At 39.6% G+C, this 21,862-nt stretch overlaps 1 long non-coding RNA gene across 1 annotated transcript; it reads left to right on the top strand.

The window, feature by feature from the left end:
- The first annotated feature begins 355 nt into the window (after positions 1-355).
- LOC117712782 (uncharacterized) lies at positions 356-21,425 on the top strand. Its single transcript, XR_013111732.1, has 3 exons — positions 356-480; positions 884-969; positions 21,275-21,425. It is a non-coding gene; the product is annotated as an uncharacterized LOC117712782 (long non-coding RNA).
- The last annotated feature ends 437 nt before the right edge of the window (positions 21,426-21,862 follow it).

Below are 21,862 nucleotides of genomic sequence, written 5' to 3'. Positions count from 1 at the left end.
GTGTATTGACTTTTTCCTATTTGTTTCTACTTTAAGACTTATGATTTGTAGAATTTGTGTAAATATCTGAGGGTAAAGTATAAAAGACATGGAGATCATATTTGAATGAATAGCTGAGATATAAATACTAAAGAATAAGATTGTACCAAAACAAAAAAAATTGCTCAAAGGGACATGTGTGCTTGTGTTCGTGTGTGTGCATGTGTTTATGTAAAGAAAGTGCCTAAAATATTTAATGAGGCATTGCAAAATAAGTCCCTCCACCCTGTCACAAGAGAGGCCGAATCAAGGTTCAAACAACTGTTTAGAAACTTTGGAACCATGTGTTTAAAGAATGAGAGGTGCTGCCAAGCACATCACAAGTTCAGCATGTGCTTACTGCCTGCTCACAGAGGCTGGTCTCCACATGCCAGCTAGCTGCTGACATTTGTAATACTGTCTAGCTAGATTTCAAACTGTCACAACTCAGTTTTCCAAAAGGTGCTCCAGAAACTTAAATGCTCCATCTCCAGGATTGTTTTATAAAACTACTTAATTTTTGGTTCTGTTTTTATAAAACTACTTTATTTTGGCCTTAGGTCATGATTTTAATATGTGTGTGTGTGTGTGTGTGTGTGTGTGTGTGTGTGTGTGTGTGTGTGTTTATTGATGTATATATATTTATAGCAATTTAATATTTATGAACATTAAATGTTCCATCTTTACTATTAACCTTCCAGACACATAAGCTTATCCCATGAACATCTCATGTTCTGTCGTGATGTAGTGTTCCATCTTCATAAACATCTCAAAGAAAGTTCAAGTTAGAACAGAAACAGCTAACTGTGCACTAAATGCTCTGAATATCTCAGCTTTTGAAAAAAATCTCTCTTAACTCTCGTAGGCATTTCTGAGAAGTTCCTTGCTGGAGCAATTCAGGGACTAAACCCAGCCCTTGGAGACGGAGACATGAGCTGTCTGCAGGAGAAGGTAGGTCTGAGACTGCTCAGCCTGTTATAAGGAGCTGCAGTCTCTCGTTCTTCCTGAGTGCCTGGGAAAACAGTCTCTCTCCTGTGCATGGAAAGCTGGAGAACAATTTCCTGTCTCAGTGAGGGACCCGATTTTCCAACTTGTCCAATTTTCAGTGAAATAGTTGTTCTTAAAATGTTGTTCCAGCCAGAAGCAATGACATCACCTGGGAACTTGTTCTCACTTGTGAGAAATGCAATTTTTCGAACCGTAACTGCCAGCCTGTGAGTCAGATCTCTGAAAATGGGACCTAGCGTGCTGTATTCTAATGAAACCGCCAAGACTGTGGAACAGGCCTGGGAACCCCTTGACTCGGAAAGCCAACTTAACATCCTCTGGTTGGCTGATTGATCAGTGTTAGAGACATACACCGCCTGGCCTGTCAGGATGTAGCAGCAGCTCTCATGGTTGTTTGTACAGTACAGAAAGTCAGAAGGTATATGATGAGTTTAGCAATTTTGGGGAGACTCACTGACTGACCAATCAGTAAGAGAAAGTGAAAAATAAATGCTGGCAATAGCTCTGCTAGTTTCTCTAATAAAACTGGGGACCTAAAGAAGTTACACAATTTGTTCAAAGCCAATTCACCAAGTAACAGAATCACAATTTGAACTGTAGACTATTTAATTCCAGGTCTTTTGTCTTGCACTTCATATTCTCATTGACTCTTGAGCGTATGTCAACTGTTTCTGTAGAATAATGTTGAACATTTGGGCTTTGTTTTAAATTGTGATAAAACATTACAGAGTTCACACAAGGAAAACACATGTTTGTGTGTGTGTGTGTGTGTGTGTGTGTGTGTGTGTGTGTGTGTGTGTGTATTGAGAGAGAGAGAGATCAGAGAATATATATATATATATATATATATATATATATATATATATATGTCTCCAGCTAACAACATACATAGTTACCACCTCTCAGAGCATCAACCAGATGCCCCCAAATGCCTCTTCTCTGTGAAGGTGACCATAAACTGGACTCCTGGGATAATTGCTTGTTTGTCCTTGCTTTGATAATTATTCTCAAGCCATTGGCTTTGTTGTTTCCTTTCCATGCTTTGAACTTTGTCAGAAAGAAGTCATACTGTGCATGGACTTCTGTGCCCTGCTTCTGCTCAGCACTGCTCCGTAACTTTCCTTCATGCTGTCTGCCTTCATTCATTTTCATTGCTGTATTGTGTGGCACTGAGTTCCCATAAACATTTTTTCCTGGAATTGATGTCTTCATTCTATCACTCTCCTAGTTCAGGAATTTGGTAAAGGATTTATTGCCTGAGTTATCCTTGTGGCTTCTCTTTATCTCTAGGTTCCCAGACTGCAGCTAGAAGAATCTTTCTAAAAGCCAACATCCTTCCTGTTAAAACAAGCTGTGGGAGAGGAAGGGCACAGAGAGTGTTGGTCCTCACTATCAGGGCTCTGCGGGCTCTTTGGAGACTGGGGATTTTCTTCTAAAGGCAATAGAAAGCCTTTTTGACTGATAGCCTTGGCTTTCTAGGTTCAGAGATTCCTACCCCAGAGTCCCTAAATGATCTGATTAGACCCTTTGATGGTTAGACCTTCAAGAATACAACCAAGATTTTTAGACTACGTGATGCTCTGGCATACAGTCTCTTGGTATTTTAGCCATACACAGCGGGTTCACCTCATGGTTAGCATAAAGGTGATAGGCACAGTCAGAAGGCAAAAGAGAGAAAAAATGTTTCTTATTGCTTCTTGTGCAAGCAATGAAAACATTGGGGGTAAGTTTGCAAGCGATATCACTCTCCAAATAAAGACAGTAAGGGCTTTCATTCAAGAAAATCATACATCTTCCTTTGGAAAGAGTGATTTTCCCATGAAGAGGTAGGCACATTCCTGAACATCATGTTTCACACATCACGTGTTCAAAACAGTATCTGCATATATGAGGGCAAGGTTTACACTCTCAGATGTGTCCAACCTGCAGCCCATGGGGTCACGTTCCATAAAACTGCTTAGTCACTCTGACTCTGTCTTCTAGATGATACGGAGTAAGCTTTGCTCATTATAATCTCATATATATTTAATGTTCCACTTGAGAGATTTGTCAGTTTTGAACATATGCTACAAGAGGAAGCATGATATTTTTAAAGTGACTGTGCTCAGGGATGTACCCACCTCTACATATACTGAGGATTTTTTTTTTTTTTTCAAAATGAGTACAAAGCCCGTTGCTTGTTTTACTTGTTGAGAGGAATTGTATTAGCAGTTACACCCCCTGATCATTTCTTCTAGTTCCAGGTATTCCTTGGCTGTGACAGCAGGACTTTAATCTCAGCCTACTTCCTTGTTTCTTTGTTGTTTTGCTTTTTAATATGTAGGCGGTGTCACTGGACTTACTGCCTACTCTAATAAGAATATTTTCCCAAGATCCTTAATTGTATCTACAAATATCCCCATTCCAAATAAGGTCACATTCATAGGTTCCAAATGAATACATCTTTGAGAAGGATACCATTAAAGTTACTTAGAACTTAAGTTGATTACGTCACCCTATTAATAAGCATCTGAATTATTTGGGGCCTGCCATGAATGAAGTTGCTTTAGCTGTTACTATATCAGGCTTTATAGCTATATTTTTTTTCACCTTACGGTCTCTGAATTCCCCAGTTCTAATTGCCTTAATGTGAAATATAGATAAATTTATTTTTAGCAATAATTACCCATAAAGAGATTTTTAATTTTGGCAAAAAATTCCTGTAAGTATTGATCAATCTACACACTAGTTTCAAAAATACATTATATCAGTTGAAAAGATCAAATTTTTAAGAGAGACAACTTAAAATCTTCCTTAGTTTTGAAGAAATAAGTATCTTCATTTTTGTTTCCCAAGACACTAGTTACTAAGTGGGCTGAGGCTGCATCTTTATGCTAATAGAATACTTGGCTAGCCTAAGAGACCCTGGGTTCAGCTCCCAGCAACAAATCACCAGGCAGACAGACAGACAACAATTTGACTCAATTCTGTCATTTCCTTTGTTCTGATACTTAATTAGTATTTGCAACTATTATTTATGCTAAATTTACTATAGTTGTCTTATAAGGGAATAGCCAATAGTGACCATCCCACTGGTATGGAAGTTAAATGTCATTCCTCAATTAAAAAAAATAAACAAAGAAACAAACAAAAAAGAATAAATCCACCCCATCCCACCCCACCCCACCCCCAACTTCTCTGCCACCAGTCTGTCCTGATAGGTCCATCTTTAACAGAGCTGTTTGCATGTGGATTAAAGCCTTCTGCCTGTATTGACGTTTGTGTCTGATGGCATTCTATAAGGAAAGCCTCATAAAGTTAGATACTCCGTAACTCTGGGCACAGCTCAATGTTTTCTTTAACCTTAGCAAATATTTCCTCACTAAATAGTGCCCATGAGATAAAAGCAAGGAAGAGAATCTAAGGAGTTACAGTGAATGACATTTCTTAGAAATGGTTTTAATGTATCATTTCTTTAGTTTATTGGAAACTCTTAGGATTATTATTAGTCACATGATGGTTTTGTTGTTGTTGTTGGATATTTGCTTCTTTTATTCAAAAATTCTAGGAACAAGTTAGGCCCACAACTTGCTTATGAAAGCCGTTTAAAGCATGACTCAGGCTGTTGACACCTGGCAAGCCTATAGGAAAAGCATAAAGTTCTAACTGCACTTTCCAAACAGCTTTTAAATAAGAGTGCCAAGGTTCCTTTTTTTTTTTTTTTTTTTTAAAAACAAACAGAGAATTGTGCAATGTGCTTTGTTATCAGTGCTCTAGTCTTTCGAAAGGTCTGCACGTCAAATACCTGGCTTTACTTAAAAAAATGTGTATATTTAAATATACATATACAGCTCTGTTTATTGGAATATAATTACTTTGAAATGTGAAAGTAAATACATTTGGAATTTTTGTTAATGCTAATTTCATGTTTTTACTTTAATCTGTTCCTTTAATTTTCACTTTAATAGGCCTACCTTTGAAATCAGAGTTGGCAAACACTTATTTGAAAACATGGTTTCTTCATATTGGGCACAATTCTCCACAGCGTGAAGTTTGACAAGAGAGTGAGTAAAGATTGTCAACATAATCACAAGTTAGATTGTAACACACACCATACACTACACACACACATACACTACACACACATACACACACACACCATACACTACACATACCACACACATACACACACACCACACACACACACCATACACCACACACACACACATATACACCACACACTACACACCACACACATACACCATATACCACACACACATACACACACCACACACATACACACACCATACACCACACACACACATACACATACCACACACCACACACATGCACACACACACCACACACATACACACACCACACACATATATGCACACACCATATGCATACACACACATGCATACACACATACAATCAAAACATAGGAATGCTACTTTAAAATATAACTTAAAATCAAATATGCATTTTATAAGTCCATTTATAGGTAGTATTCACCAAACTGTATTATTAGTCTTTTTTTTTTTTTAAAGAAAAAAACTTTGTCTTCTAGTTTATATTTTTAGTGACAAGTAACAGGATAAAAGACTAATAGTTCTTAGCCAAGAATGTTTATCTTATCTGTCAAACCTATGAAAAGATAGCTGCTTGCTGGCACCAAAGCATTTGAATGTCGGGATTCTGAATTGATAGCTCTGTAGTTAGCTTTGTCCTCTCCTCAGTGTATCAAGATAAATACAAAATCCCCAGTGTCGCAGCTGCTTTCAAAGGAAGGAAACAGGAAGCCACCTGACACAGCTTTCTATTTGCTTCTTTTTTCTACCAATAAAGAAATAATCTTTCTCAAGTCACCTATTAGTAAATTTCCTCCTGCAAAAATATGTCACAAGACTATATACATAGCAGGCTGGAGAGATGGCTCAGTGGTTAAGAGCACTGACTGCTCTTCCAGAGGACCTGAGTTCAATTCCCAGCAACCATGTGGTGGCTCACAACCATCTGTAATGGGATCTGACGCCCTCTTCTGGTGTGTCTGAAGACAGCTACAGTGTACTCGTATACATAAAAATAAATAAATCTTAAAAAAAAAATAGTAAAAAAAACCAGACTATACATAGCTCTAAGGGATGTGGGAGAAGTGAGTGTCAGCTTTCACCTCTTTAAGGAAAAAGGAGTAGAAAAAAGCTTTTGGGTAAGCATGTATGTTTTATAAATCATGTTTGCCATTCACTAAGTATAGATCCAGTGATCTTAAATGGAGTTAAACTTCATGTATATGTCCACTCCCCACCTACTTTCCCTATTTAAATTTATATTTTCTTTGCCTTATTTGCCTCAAAAAAGACTTCTTAGACTTATTTTCAGAAACAGATTCAGAATATGTCTGTATTTATTTTACTAGGTAGAGAATTGGACATGACTTTACACATTTTTCCATTACATCAGAAGTATTTATTGAGTGTCTAAAATGTACCAGACACTGCTCTAGGTTTTTTAGATATTTGTGGGAAAAGGGAGCCCTGGATTTTGATGGAGCCCACATCCTAGCAGATCATTGTTTACATTTTAAACCTGAGTAGAATTTTTATAAGTGTGCAGGAACGTGCACTTTATCCAGAGATAATCATGTGAGCACACAAGGACATGTGTGAATCTGTAAGTCTTTTTAGGGTGCATCAAGTAGCTCCATGAATGGCAGAAGATAGCATTCTCACCTATATTGGAAGTACAGGTGACTGTCACATTGTCAAATATTATCACCAAGGAAATGTGAATTTTGCTAAATCCACTCAGATCTCTTATTAGTACTTGCTAGCTAGCTTCCCCAGGCCCACTGACAGACACTTGGACTTTTTCTTTTCTTTTTTTAAATTAAATTAAATTAAATTAATTTTTTTTGAAGTTGCAGATGGCAAGGGGTGAGGCCAGCTCTCTGGCTCTCACACCCTCTGTTGGGCTCATCTATCCCTTGCTGGTAACAGCCTTTTCCTGCTGAGCCATCTTGTCTACCTGCCCAGGTCTTTTTAAAATTTTTCACTAACTAGGTTACAAATTTTATAGAGTAGTTTAGATCTCACTGCAGTCTAAGTAAAATAAACTGTAGTTAATTTTTTTGTTTTGTTTTGTTTTGTTTTGAGACAGTTTCTCTGTGTAGCCCTGGGTTTCCTGGTACCCACTGTGTAGGCCAGGCTGGCCTTGAACTCAGAGAGACTCACCTGCTTCTGCCTCCCAAGTGCTGAGATTAAATGTGTGTACCACCAAAAATATTTCCAAGGAAGAATTGAATTTAAATAAGCCTTAAATAGAATAATCTTCTTTGTGTTTTAAGCAACTTGAATAATTTTTGGCATCTTGATGATTTAACTTTAGTAAATTTCTGATAGAAAGAGAACTTCTGTGGTATTTGGACCACAAAAATAAGCTCACAGTCTTGTGAGCATAGCTACTTTATTGAAGTGATGATTTTTGAGTGAATTAAAGGTTATAATATTCAGCAATAAAAATTTAATTTTTTGTGCTTATAAAGTTATTCTTGGTAATCATCTGACAATGACACTGAGTCGCTCTTGTGGATCTGCTGTTGCCCTTGCTGGTTTATTGTTGTCTGACAGATGGTCTCCATAGAGTATCCCCAAGCGTTATTAATCTAGTATACTGTAATTTCTTGAGACTTAACTTTGTACTTAAAGTACCATAATTTGAATAAAATTATAAGTGAAATTCATCTTCATTTTTTATCTCAAAGCTCTATTCACATAGAACTTTCACATGGTTCTGTTTTCCATATTCTTTCCTTCTGGATAAAGTTTTTGTTGACATCCTGCACAATCTGACATGTTCCAACAATTGGAGAGAGGGACCATTCTTCCGTGGGTTTTAGTTTACTAATTCTTATTTCTGAAAGAGTAGAAAAAAGTCTTTTATATATTATTCAGCATAGACTAGAGGGCTGCTTTAATAACACATGATATATTTTGGTGAAATACTGATCTCAAATTATTTAAAAATGAAGCAAGATTGTATTCACTAGAAATACTGCAGAATTGCCTCTGAATGTTGAGTGCCCTGTACAATTATTTCTGCTTCTATGTAAAGGGCTACCCCCAGTGTACTGTGGTTCCTTTCCCCACTTGGCAAGTGGCCAAGAGCCATGAATGAATCCACAGATCATAATTAGGTAAGGCTTATCTATGAAAGTGACCGTAAGCACATGCTCTCGAAACCATGGACCAAACAGTCATTTCAAGTTCTGTTCTAGGAACTGATTAGGGGCAGAGTCGGGAGTGAGAAAAGGCAGAGTGAACCAGAAAATATTAACAGGTTCAACTTGTCCTCAACCCTATCTGTCATTCCATGAGCAGTTTTGTCAATAATAAAGCAATATTTTTACATCTAATTCCCAATGCCGGCAAGAGTCACTAAGATCTCTTGCAGTTCTGAAAAGCAATAATCTTAAGTGGAATGAGATAGATCTATTCAGTGAGTATATAAATTCCCAACAAAAAGCAATATTCTTGTAAAAAATGTATCTGCTTCTTGATTTAAACTGCTGTCATTGACACTTTTTGTAAGGGAGAATTAAAACAACATATATTTGATGTAACATACATAATTTTTCTTTTGCTCCTGTCTCTAGCTATCTTTTACTCTTATCTTTGGCAAGACCTGTTTATCTGACAAGGTGAAACCATCAGGAGACTGTCTTGAAGGTCAGGGGTTTGAGACAGGGAGCTTCCCACTACAGCTTTCAAGAATGTTCCTAGTGTGTCCTAGCTCCTCACCATGGTATTTTGTTGAGGTTAGATCCAGCCACCTTGTAGCAAGAAGGAAAAGGAAATATAAATGATATAAATGGAGTTAGGAATGTCTGGCCAGTTTTCCAGGACATTGTTTTAAAGCTCCAACGCCTTCAATATGATGTGTAAGAAATGCTTCTTCTTAACAGGTTTGGGAAAGTGTGACTTAGGCTCTGGTCTGGGTCTAAGGAGAAGAATCAGCGAGGCAAAGCTCACAGTCTCAATCTCATAAAGAAGTATCACCTAGGAGAGCCCTTTTCTGAAGGAAAACATCCCACAAATGCAGCTAAGCCATCTTATTATATTATATATAAAAACACAATGTCACTTTGTCCTCCCAGTGTCATGTGTAGTTTTCTAGTGATAGCTGAGATGTGGCGTTTGAAAACTGGGAAGGCCAATGTAAAACAACATGTAGAGGCATAATATTTGTCACTAATGTTGGCCGCATTTCTAAACTAAACGCTGAAGTTCAGTGATTTCCATCTCCACATCTCATCTACACGTGTTTTACATGAGATTGGACACTGAATTCAAAACACAGAAGAATAAAATTGAGGAGCAACCTGGGCCAAGTTTACTCCCAAGTGGCGTTTCTTAGCAGTTTACTAGAGTGTGTCTTCTCTTATGTTTGTTTTGTAAAGATGCCATAACATAATATGTATTATATTTTAATAGTAATTTATATATTAAGAACTGTTAAGCACACATTTTTTAAATAGGGAAATGCAGGGTTTAGAATGTAAGCAGATGGTGAGTGCTGGTGGATTAGGTAATTACTACACAAAGTCACACACAGAGAAAGAATTAACATGCTAGCATTTTACTTTTCAGTAATATAGTATGAAAACTAGTACTTTTTAAGTTCACCTTGTAAAAAAATCTGTTAAAAGAAGTACCAATGCTAATTTAGTATGTATTCTGTAATGGTTAGCTTGAGGTGTTAATGTGATACAATCTCTAGCCACCCAGGAAGAGAGGGCACTGAGACATTGTCTGCATTGTGTTGGCCTATGGGCATGTTTGTTCATAATTTAATTAAGTTCATCAATATGGGAAGTCCACTGTGGATGGCACCATTCCCTATGCAGGGGGCCCTCAACTGTAGAAGGGTGCAGACATGAAAAAGAGCAAATAAGAAGTAAATATATTGGCATTAATTTCTCTCTTCTTTTGACTGCGGATGTGTTACGTCCTTGATGTTCTTGCCTTGATTTCCCCAGAATGATGAACTATAACCTAAAATTTTACAACAAACCCTTTCTCAAAATACTTTTGTCAGAGTATTTTATCGCAGTAACAAATATATATATATATATATATATATATATATATATATATATATATATAATTACTTACCAATTTAATATAAGTAGTAAATGCAATGACTGAGGCAGGAGATATAATTTAGTGGCAGAGAAAGCTTGCATGGCATGTGTATGATGCTGATGTTTTCTTAAAGTTATACAGTTTTCATTGTATTTCACTGAACCTTTTGTTCATTATATGTAGTCAAGCAAATATATATCAGAATATCTTCTGTTTTTGCTAACATATACAGCTTCAAAAAGAAGATATGTGAACATACATTATGATTTCCATTTAAGAGAGTAACGGTTCTGAGTATGGTGGTATTTGCTTAAAATCCCAGACTGAGAAAGGAGGATCTCAAGTTCAAAGCCAGCCTGGGTTTTATGAGGTGAATTGGGAGCAAAAGGGGGTAGGAATAAACAAGAGGGGGGGGGAGGGAGGGAGAGAGAGAGAGAGAGAGAGAGAGAAAGAGAGAGAGAAATATCTTATTGATATTATATGAATATAATTATATCTATATAATCCTAGTCATGTGTATGAAGATCCCCAAACTCGGGAGACCCTTCCTCAAGTCTCAGGAAATCATGACCACCCAAAAATCACAAGAAACCATACCTGGATGCAATTAGCAGAGGTTTATTAGGGAGAAAGTTGGCTAGCCAAGGTCAAAACTGCTTGTCCACGCAGGAACAGAATTTTGACAAATGGCCAGCAAGCTGAGGGTTTTTTTATAGCATGGGGTAGGGAAAGGGAGGAATTTTCGTGGGTTACACATGATTGGTTGCTTTACAAATTTTGAACACCAGTAGGCTGTAACACTGGAAAGACCAAGGGGTGGGTGGGGGGGTAACCAAGAACAGTGGAACATTTCAGAGGAACTGTATATAATTCAGAGGAACCTGTATATAATTCATAAAATGGTCTTTATAATTTTTCATTCTACATGTATATGTAATTAAAATACCTTATTGTTGTTTTTCCATATTAGAGATTGAACCTGGGGTCTTAGGCATGTTAACCAAGCCCTCCTTACTGAACGACATCCTTAGCCCTTAAAGCACATGGCTAAAGAAGTAGTACTTAGAGCTTAGGACATTATTCTAAGCATGGAATAAGAGGGCTTGAGGCATGATATGATCTCCAAAGAATTTAGGTCTACAGCCTCAGCACTTCTAATGTCCTGGCATCTTACTAAGCTAGACCCTTCAAAGATTCACACATTGCTGTTTTAGCACCTACAGGGATTCTTATGCTTATCAACATTCCCTGGCCCCCTCTCCATCCTTTGCCATTGTGTGGAAGCCTTCATGATTCCATAATCCTTGCCTTGTGTGCCTACAAATCCAGTATCACGTGGATGATGCCAAGGCTCTGCCTTTAGCTCCAGCAGTGTCTAGGCTCCCTTGGTCCAGCAGCCTCTGACTGGGTAGCAGAAGGTGGGAACACAGGAAACCTGGAGCTCTCTGTTCAAAGCAGTCTTTCAGAAGAGTTTAAAACCCTAATATATTCCATTCTGGAGTGTGAATCTGGCACATTCCTAAGATACCCTCAGGCATGTTTCCTGTTGTCTAGGTGGAAAACTGTTGGGAGCTGACTTTTAGCAAGCAGCTATCAACTTTGCAGCCATCTCGAGCCATATACCCTGACAAGAGACTTGTTTGTCAACAGCCCACAACAGCTGAGCACACTCTGATAAACATCTTGTTTATCCCACATATCTTGTTTTGCTGTTTAGTGCCCCCAGCTGCAAGGCGCATGTGGTAAAGTGTCTTCAGCTGTGTTCCCCTGCTTGTGCTTATATACCCAGGATTTCCTTGCAAGAAAGGAGACAATAAGAGGAGGAAATAATAAGAGAGGGGGAGACAATAAGAGAGAGACAATAAATGAGAAATGAGACTTGGTCACACACTCTGGTTTGTCTCCTGGTTTGTCTCCATTCTTCACGTCTCTTCCTCTTCTTCCCCCACTCTCTCTCTCTTGCTAGACCCTGTTGTCTGATCCACTCGGACCAGAGCACTTAGCCCCAAAGCGTGGGGCAGTGTGGGTGTCAACATAGCGGCCCCAAGTGTGGGGCAGTGTGGACAGCAACATAGTGGCCCCAAAGCGTGGGGCAGGGTGGTTGTCAACAGAAAACAAAACAAAAAACCAAGTAAACGAACAAACAAGAGAAACCCCAAAAAACAAAACTTGATTTGTTTACAATTCCTCTAATGTCTTTAGCAGCCATACTTTCCTCATCTGCAACTTTAAACATGAATCTTTCTCTGGCCAATTGCAAAGTTTTAAATCTTCCTGTTCACTCCACCCCCACCCCATTCTCATTGTAAACCTGGAAAAAGCAATTGGGAATAGCCATGCCACAGCCCAAGTTCTATGCTGCCTTGAAGCCCCCCCAAAAAATGAATTACACTATTACGTCTTACCAAAGCTTCAGGACTCAAGACAAAATGTAGACAACTCTTGACCAGAATGTTACATGCATGGCCTCTCTCTGAGTCCCAACAGAATCCTGTTCTCTGGGAGAATTGGCAGGGGCATAGGTACCTATGGAGACCAGAGGTTGAAGATGGGAATCTTTCCTCTCTCATCCCCCACCCTGTATTTGAAACAGGCTCTTACTGAACTTGTCGCTCATGATTTGGCTAGACTGGCCAGTGAATCCCTGGGATTTGCCTATCTCTGACCCCCAGCACTGAGGTTTCAGGTGCACACTGGCGTGTGTGCCTGGTTTTTTCTGTGAATTCTCAGGTGCTTGCATTCACACAGCAAACTACCCACTGAACTGTCTCCCCAGCTCCGTGAGTGCTGTTTTACTGGTCACCTCTTTGTCAGCATCGTGGTCTTCTAAGCACCTAACAGAATCAACCATTAAGTCTTTGTACACTGTTCTAGGCTTCCCCTATCTCACGTCTCCAAACGTTCCCTATAAACCAAAGGTTTAAGAACCACATTACCAAGTTTGCTTTTCTGGTACTAGATTCATATATTACTTGTGTGTAGCTGTAGATAAAATTAACAGAAGAGCTTAAAAAGAAAAAGAAATGTATTTTTGTCCACAGTTTCAGAGGGTGCAGATTATGGTGGCTTGGTCCCATATTCTGGGACGTGATCATTAACCCTCAAAATCACATCTCTAGTGACAGACTCCCTCCAATCAGCTCTTCCTAAAGTTCCCAGAACCTCCCTAAATAACCCCCACCTCCATGGTGTTGTGGATGGCCCTGGTATTGTTTGTATTTTGATGTTAATTCCACTCTCTTGGGATGGGCTGAGGACAAGGAGTGAGTCACATACTAGTGAACTATCCTCTAATAAATAAAGATGATCACTGGGCAAGTAGGAGGGACTTCCAGGTTGGATAGGGGAAGAGAGGAAGCAGGAGAGTTAGGGCGTTTTTTGTTTTTTGTTTTTTTTTGTTTTTTTGGGGTTTTTTTGTTTGTTTGTTTGTTTTGACAGGGATAAAGTGAGGATAAGATATAGCTACTAGTAACTCCTGGAGAGTTAATATTAAATATCGATTACAAGATTAGGATTCTAGTTGTTAAGCCCAGAGATTGAGTTACCACTGTTTCTGAGCTAAGTTTGTGTTAGGTTTTCCTTCAAGCAGCAGCTTGTCTGGGTTCCAGAGAGAAAAGTATGGCGGCACAGCATGGATTTGCCTGATGTGCACCACAAAAGGCCGTAGGAGTTTTGAAGCATGGGGTTGGCCTAGTAGTGACCTGCCAGTGGGAACTTATCAAACTGGGTGGAGAGATTTTTGAGCTCTGAGTCTTAGAGTCTCCACGAACTAAGAACAGCCATTGCCCACCAGTGCCTGCCAGTGCATGGCTGGTCAGCCTGCCGGGGCAGATAGTAGCAGGGTGTAGCAGGGAAATTGATGACTTTTAAAATATTTCCCGCTACACCATGGTCTGCAGACTAAATGCTCAACATACAAATTTGCAGAAGACATTTCATAGCTATTCTATTAAAAATGGGAGGGGAGAGAAAAACAGTTGAACTTTTGGTTTGGTGTGTGTGAAATAGTTTGTGGAGCTCGAGGTATACAGGCATTTAAAGCACACACTACCCCATCTGATCTTCCCCCAGTTAACCAACAGGTATTCCATCCAGCGGTTCAACTATTTGGTACCTGCAACATATTTTTATATTCAATAAACAAGTGCATAGCATTTTAGGGCCAACCTATGTCTTGGCTTTTGGACAGAAGTAGAATATAGGAAATATAAATCAGTAAACAGTGTGGACTATGGACCTCTCAGGGATGCAGCGCTGCAGTAACAACACAGGAGGGAACTAGCACTAAGTTGAACCGGCTCAAGATAAGAAATACTCCTTTTGTAATGTGTAACAGATCTGGTTCTTCGGCTGTGTGTAGCAGTAGTTCCCATTTGTAAGGTGGTTTTCTTTGTGGATGGTGAAATGCAAGGAGAGCACTTAACCTGTTTTTCTGGTCTCATGTGTTCCTTTATTCTCTTTTCAAATCTCGAAGAGGCACACCACAGCATACCCTCTTTTATTTTCCACACTGTGTCCATTCTGCCTGAGGTTAGTTATCAGAATAAATGTTATTCTCTAGGCTATGCATGTATTATTCATCGGTTGTTGAGAACACAAAAGTGTGTTGCTCTGAGAAGATAGCTGTCATTAAACAGAGGGGCAGGTGTGCTGACTCAGACCCGGAGGGCTGATTAAAGTGCTGTGGTTCTCCCCCTGAGGAGCCTCCTTCTGTTTGCTACACTTCAGCTCCTACTTCTGATCTGGACAAGTATGTCCTTGGGAGTTCTGTGCTTAGAAGGAAATTATGTAACTGGAAAAATATCTGGGGAAGGACAAAATAATCCTTCCAACTGTTTCTTCCAGATTGTATTCTGGCTATAATCTTTCATGACCCACATATGAACCTTTCTCCTTGCTTCTTTGGTGACTGGAAGTTTGTCTCAGTGTATAGCAATACTTTTAGTAAGAGTGTACTGCTCTGGTCCTCTCTGGGCCAAGCACTGTGCACGGGCCTGGAAATCACGAACTCACAGAGGATAGAAACAAACATCTGTGCACATCTAAAACATGAGCACAAGGACATGTACATAAACATCAAAGACAAGGCTGTCAGGAGCCCAGAACACAGCCATGGAAATGCTGCAGGCAGATGTGTGGGGGTGGGGTGGGTGGGGGGAGACACACAGTAACTTGAGAAAAGCATATTTAGCATTATATTTTATTTAAAAAATGAAAATAGATTTTTCTAATACAAACAGGGAGTAAAAAATTAAAATAAAGTTGAAACTAGTAGTATTGAAGATGTGGGGATTCTGAGTTGGTGGTTTATGAAACATTTTTATTAAAAGAGAATATGGATTTTTAGAAAGGCCACTCAGGCAAGTGGTGCATCATAATATGTAAAGGAAATGGGGAATCATTGCATTGTATGTTCATGAATAGTTTCATGGAGCATAACAAACAAGAGATGAGTGAGGCCCAGGGATTGAGAGCAGGGAAGAGGTGATCCTGAAGACAAGAGTTTAGCTGGCTCTTGAAAGATGGGCAGAATTTCAAGTCAAGAGAAGGGTAGTCTGCAAGTTAACAGCAGGCTGCTCCTGTTTGTTTCAGGGTGTTTATTGGCTCACGTGTCCTTATGAAAACTAGCATAGTGAGCCTGAGAGTGCCCACAGCCCTGTCGAAGGGTCCGGAGGTTTCCCGTTACAATAGCATGTTATGTTTTTATCCCGCTTCTTCCACATATAACATAAAATTGTCTTTGTTTTTGCTATATAGGAAACAGGATAAAGATATTTATATTAAAGTGCCATAGGCTTTCAATTAATTAATGAACTGATATTTTTAAATTGTCACAATTTAAATTTCTACCACAAAATATTAGTTTGTTTTCTTTAGGGCTCTCAATAATTTTAAATGTGCAAAAGAGCTTTATAATCACAGAACCAATCCAACCAGTTTACCAGTGCTGATATCAGTTAATGCAAAGGTAAGACATGACTCATAAATATCAAGAATAAAAAGGAGATGTCATTGTGTGTCACATGCACAATAAAATATAAGATATTATAAGCACCTTTATCCTAATTGATTTGACAAAATGGACACAAAAATAAATGAAAAAAATATAGCTCTGTATATCATATATCATTCTGCCTCTATGTAAGTATATATAAACATTTCACTTGATCTATAATTTAAACTTTCCCCTGGCATATACAAAACCTTCGACATGCTGGTGAATTCTATCAATTAAGCATCTTACACTGACTTAGTTTAAGAGAATTGATTAGAAGATGACACTTTTCAACCAGATTAATGAAACCATGTAACATTGTCCTCAAGGTCACAAATGCAATACAAGAAAGGCCAGCTAGTATCTTCCATGACAGATGCAGAAGTCCTCAATAAAGCATTTATAAGCTCGTCAGAGCATGACTGTGGTTAGTTATAATCCTAATACTGGGAGACCTAGGCAAAAGGATCTCCTTGAATTCAAGGCCAGCCTGGGCTAGGCTGTATAGCTTCCTTGTCTCAAAACAAAGCAAAGATACATGTATATCACATATGTAAATTTAATCCAAAGACATCTAATAGGGTATTATATTTAACCAGATTGGATTTATTCCAGGAATGCAATGTTGGTGTAATATTTGAAAGTCGATCAATGTAATTTATAGTTTTACTGGAATAAAGATTATCTATTTTATGCTCAACCCTAGGACAAAGGATACAAGAATCACTGATTATGCTGCAGCCTTTTCTTGACCCAACAAGCAGAATCTGCTCATTCTTTGGCTGAGCTGGGAGCTGCTTTGGCAGAGTTGCCTGCATCTGTCCTCTATCTCCCAATCCCACACCTAACAGTTATGAGTTCCCTATCATGCACTGTGCACTGAAACAAATGCCACTATTTGCTCCAAACAAACTGGACTATCAGGGGAAGGGTTCCTAGAGCTAAAGATGGCTAGAGGTGCTGTCTCCACCTATAGTAGTTCTGCCCAAATATCTGATAGAAAACCAGATCCCGGCGTGACAGAGATTTAGACACTTTAGCCAGGCTCAAAAACTCCCCAACTGAAGTTTTTCTGCTAAAGAAACAAAGGTGGTACATCTTTCCTGCAGCAGAGGACTTGTGTTGTGTGGGGTTTCTTGTACAGATGTGTATACAGGCATGAACTGAGAGCCAAGAGTGTCAACCTGGCCATATGCCAGCTCTGCCAACATTATACAGCTTAATTTTCATTGCTGGTGTGAGACTTGGTGTGGATTCCTGAATAGTTCTGGAGTTTCTGGAAGCCTTTAGATTCACACATTTGGAACAATGTTGCATAGAAGTCTGAGACATTTGAACAGGCTACATTGATGGCCTTGGGCTAACCCAGTGAGGCTTTATTTCAGTGTACACATCACAACCTTTGTGTTGCTAGTAGGACAGGACTACTAGCTACCCTTGAAATGTACTGAACTAGCTAACTCATCTTAGTTCTTATGCTTGAACCCACTGGCCTCATAGGCTCCTCTTAGCCCCAAACAACACTTATACTTCAGTTTAGTGCTTCCTTACCAGGATTCCGAATAGAACACTACAATCAAGGGACTCAGACTTTATTTCAAGCTGGTTTCCTCCTTGCTCCTTTCTTCTCAGAGTTCTTAATTCCATGCCCCAGCATACATTCCTCATCAAGAGAAGTAAGGTTGTAAACAGGCAACCCCTAGTACTTACTGGAATGCAGTGTTGCTGCATTTCTTGATTGTCTAGCTTTAAGGAAAAACTCTCTCTCTCTCTGTCTGTCTCTCTCTCTCTGTCTGTCTCTCTCTCTCTCTGTGTGTGTGTATGTGTGTGTGTGAGAGAGACAGAGAGAGAGAGAAGACAGAGAGACAGAGCATCCCTTCCACAGCTCCAGTTCTCACCAACTGTTCCTTCTGTTTGCTTTCTATGTCTTGGAGGCCAAGTGCTCACCACTCTTCCTAGTTCTTTAGTCTCTTATCAGTCCCTCTTGTTCCATGAGCCCCCTAATTTTACCAGTTTTCCTGAAAACATCATAATTTCATTTTCATTTATGATTAAATAAAATTTCATATGTATTTTACCATATTTTTCTGTCCATTCATCTGTTATGGGAAACTCGGGAGTCCCATTCCCTGGCTGTTGTGACTAGAGCACCATGAATGTGGATGTGTACTATCTTTGTGGTAGCAGGCATACACTTAGAAGTGGTATTGCTGGGTCTGGATAGTTCTACTTTTAGTGTCGTGAGAACCCTCTGTATCTCTGTATTGAATTTTATAGTGGCTGTTGCAAAAGTAACTTTTATTTGCCTGACATAATTTTCTCTGTGTTTTACCTCTGTCGCTAACCTAGGCCTAGTCCTAGAAGCTTCTAGCTTCCATACAATTTAATCTAGGCCTGTAATGTTTTCAACCCCTGAGATTTACTGCTGAATAAGCTCACCCTTTCTTGTTCTTTCTGGCTCTTGCCGGCTGATGCAACGCCGCAGTTCTGGCTCAAAACTCCTCTTCAAGCTGACTGATTCAATCTGACAACTCTCTAGGCCTCTCCTAAATTGTTCTGCTTGGCCTCAAACTAACTCTGGCAAACTGTTCTAAACTTCTGGCTCCTTCTCAAGGTATGTGTTGTACCTGAACTCTTCAAGGAGTTCCAGGGAATATCTAAATAAATACTGTAAAACAAAACAAAACACAATTCGTTCACTTTAAAATTTTTTTTTTTGTTTTTTGTTTTGTTTTGTTTTTTGTTTTTTTGAGGCATGGTTTCTCTGTGTAGCAGTGCTGACTGTCCTGAAACTCTCTTTGTAGACCAGGTTGGCCTATGTAGAAGTAGTCTAGAAGTAGTTGTAGAAGCCAGAAGCTAAAATTGGTATGGGTGTCTATAAAGTGACCTCATCAGGAAACGTGAGAGTGGCTGTTGTGGTTCTGTCACTGCCAGTCGCTTTGAGAAAAGAAGACAACAGTATTTCCCTCAATAAGCATTTGAGTCTTTCCAATGATATGAAAAACCCTGGATTGTGCTGATTCCACTCCTCCCTCCTTAACACCATTGCTCTTAGGACTGTGCTGACTCCACCCACTGACCCCTAACACCATTGCTCTTAGGACTGTGCTGACTCCACCCACTGACCCCTAACACCATTGCTCTTAGGACTGTGCTGACTCCACCCCTAACACCATTGCTCTTAGCAGTGAGAGCTGTCAGTGTTGATGAAAAAGATATGGAAGATCTGTACCATATTAAAGGTAGATTTTCCCACCTCAAAAGATTTGGATTTTAGGTTTATCTACCTACTTCCAAGATCCCAATTAGAAGCCCCCCCACACACACACACACACTTCAAATGATTTAATTGAGAAAAAAAATTCCTCATGGGTTTACGAAGTCATTGGGGTTTTGGGTAGTTCTAGATGCAGTCAAGTTGACAACCATGAATGGCCGTCACAGAACACAACCTGAAAAGTACTGATTTGTAACTTTGGAGCATCTGTGCAGTAGTCTTAGCGTGGATAAATTTATCAGCCGAAGCTGTGCTTTATGTACAAGAGAAATTCATAAGTTACTAGTGTGCCAAGTTCAACCAAGTAATACATGCACATGTGCGGGAAAGTGTTTGTAATAGTTCCAGTGTATAGAATGGCCCTCACTGGGACATACGTACGTACACAGACTTGGGAGAGCCAGTCACTACCCCAGAGATTTTCAAGAAAGCAAATTAATTTTATTTGTAGTTTTAAATCTTCATACCAAAGACTCATTTGGATATCATCTGCTGTATTTGGGGGTGGGGCATGGTTAAACAAATCCTAGTTAATAATGCTTTCCCTGGTATCTACCGTTTGCTACCTCCTAAACCTAGGCACCTAGAAAGGACATAAACCTAGAATAAGTATTAGGATGAAGGCTTATTCTCAAATGCCTGCTCCTGGTCTGCTGCCTTGTGCCCTTGCTTTCAGTTGGTAAAATTGTGTGAGTGTGTGTGTGTGTGTGTGTGTGTGTGTGTGTGTGTGTAAGGTGTGTGTAAGGTATGTGCATGTGAGGTGTGTGTGTGTGTGTGAGCTGTGTGTGTAAGTTGTATCTGTGTGAGGTGTGTGTGTAGCATGAGTGTGGTGTGTATGTGTGTGAGGCATGTGTGTGTATATATGAGGCATGTGTGTGTGTGTGTGGGTGTGTTTTGGTGTCTTAGGAAAGGGCTGCAGAGACAAACAGTGATATTCAGTCTCATGAAGCTTTGAATATATGTAGTGTATTAGCTTACTGCTGCTGTAACAATAATCACACATTTGGTGACTTATAACAACAGAAATGTATTCTCTAATATTTCTTGTACTGGCTGGTTTTGTGTGTCAACTTGACACAAGCTGGAGTCATCAGAGAGGGAGGCGCCTCAGCTGAGGAAATGCCTCCATGAGATCCAGCTGTAAGGCATTTTCTCAACTAGTGATCAATGGGGAGGGCCCAGCCCATGGTGGGTACAGCCATACCTGGGCTGGTGGTCCTGGGTTCTATAAGAAAGCATAATGAGAAAGCCATAAGAAACCAACCAGTGAGCAGCACTGCTCCACGGCCTCTGCATCAGCCCCAGGCTCCAGCCCTGCTTGACATCCTGTCCTGACTTCCTCCATTGATGGCCTATAATCTGAAAGTGTAAGCCGAATAAACCCTTTCCTCCCCAACTTGCTTTTTGGTCATGGTGTTCCATTGCAGCAATAGAAACCCTAACTAATACAGTTCTGGAGGTGAGATGTCTGAAATCAAGATGTAGCCAATACCATACTCTCTCCTAAGGCTCTAGGGTGGGGGGGTCTTTCTTTTTGCCTTCCAAATGTGGGTGTATCCAGCTGTTACTGGGTTGTGGCTGCTCAACCTCTGTCCCATGTCTCCAACTTCATGCAATCTCCTATTTGTTTGTTGGCTTATTCTTTTATTCCTTTACAGGAACAGTTATCATCATATTAGGATCCACCTGTATAATCCAGGATAGTCTTATTACAATTCCCTTAACGTAACTGAATTTGCAAACACCTTTTCTCAAACAAAGTCACATTTAAAAGTTACAAGTCCAGCCAACCCATTCCAAATTATAGGGGAAAGCCCATCGAAGCTGTAATTTTAATTATCCTTTCCTCTCCAGGATTTAAGCTCTTGTCAGAGAAATGGATGCTGCTTTGGACTTGAATTCTGCTCTTGGTTCTGCGACCTGGTTCTTCAATTATTGGTCTCGTTTTTGGCTTAATCCCTGGAACAACTCTTGATATGTTGCATAAATGCCCGAGTCTCCTCTCTGCATGTGTTTCTGGTGGTTCCTCATCTTCCTCCTCATGGACCAGCCTCATTACCAGTGGGATGCCACACAGAATACATTCACTTACCTAGTCCTGGTTGTTTGAAGCACAGGCCAGTGAAACCCCAAGGGTTTTCTCTCCACATTCCCTGTGGTTTCCTTTATAGTAATGGATAAGCCTAGATTTGGCTTGGAGCTTTTCCCCCCAGCAGTGACAGGAAGTGCTCCAGGGCCTCTATAGCTCATGCTTCCTTTTTTCCTAGGGTTCTTTTTACACTGAGGGGTTGATTTTTACCAGTCCTTTGCCAGGGATATGGTATCCTTTAAAAAGTTGCATTTCCATTATGGCTTCAGACAGACTCTTGTTTCTTTCTTGTCTAAATTCTGTATTTCATGTGTTTATCTTTTGCTCTCTGGGTGATACTCTTTTTTTTTTTT

The sequence above is a fragment of the Arvicanthis niloticus genome, chromosome 7 (genome assembly GCF_011762505.2).
Source record: "Arvicanthis niloticus isolate mArvNil1 chromosome 7, mArvNil1.pat.X, whole genome shotgun sequence".
NCBI classification, from domain to species: Eukaryota; Metazoa; Chordata; class Mammalia; order Rodentia; family Muridae; genus Arvicanthis; species Arvicanthis niloticus.
This window is presented reverse-complemented; position numbering and strand designations above follow the sequence as displayed.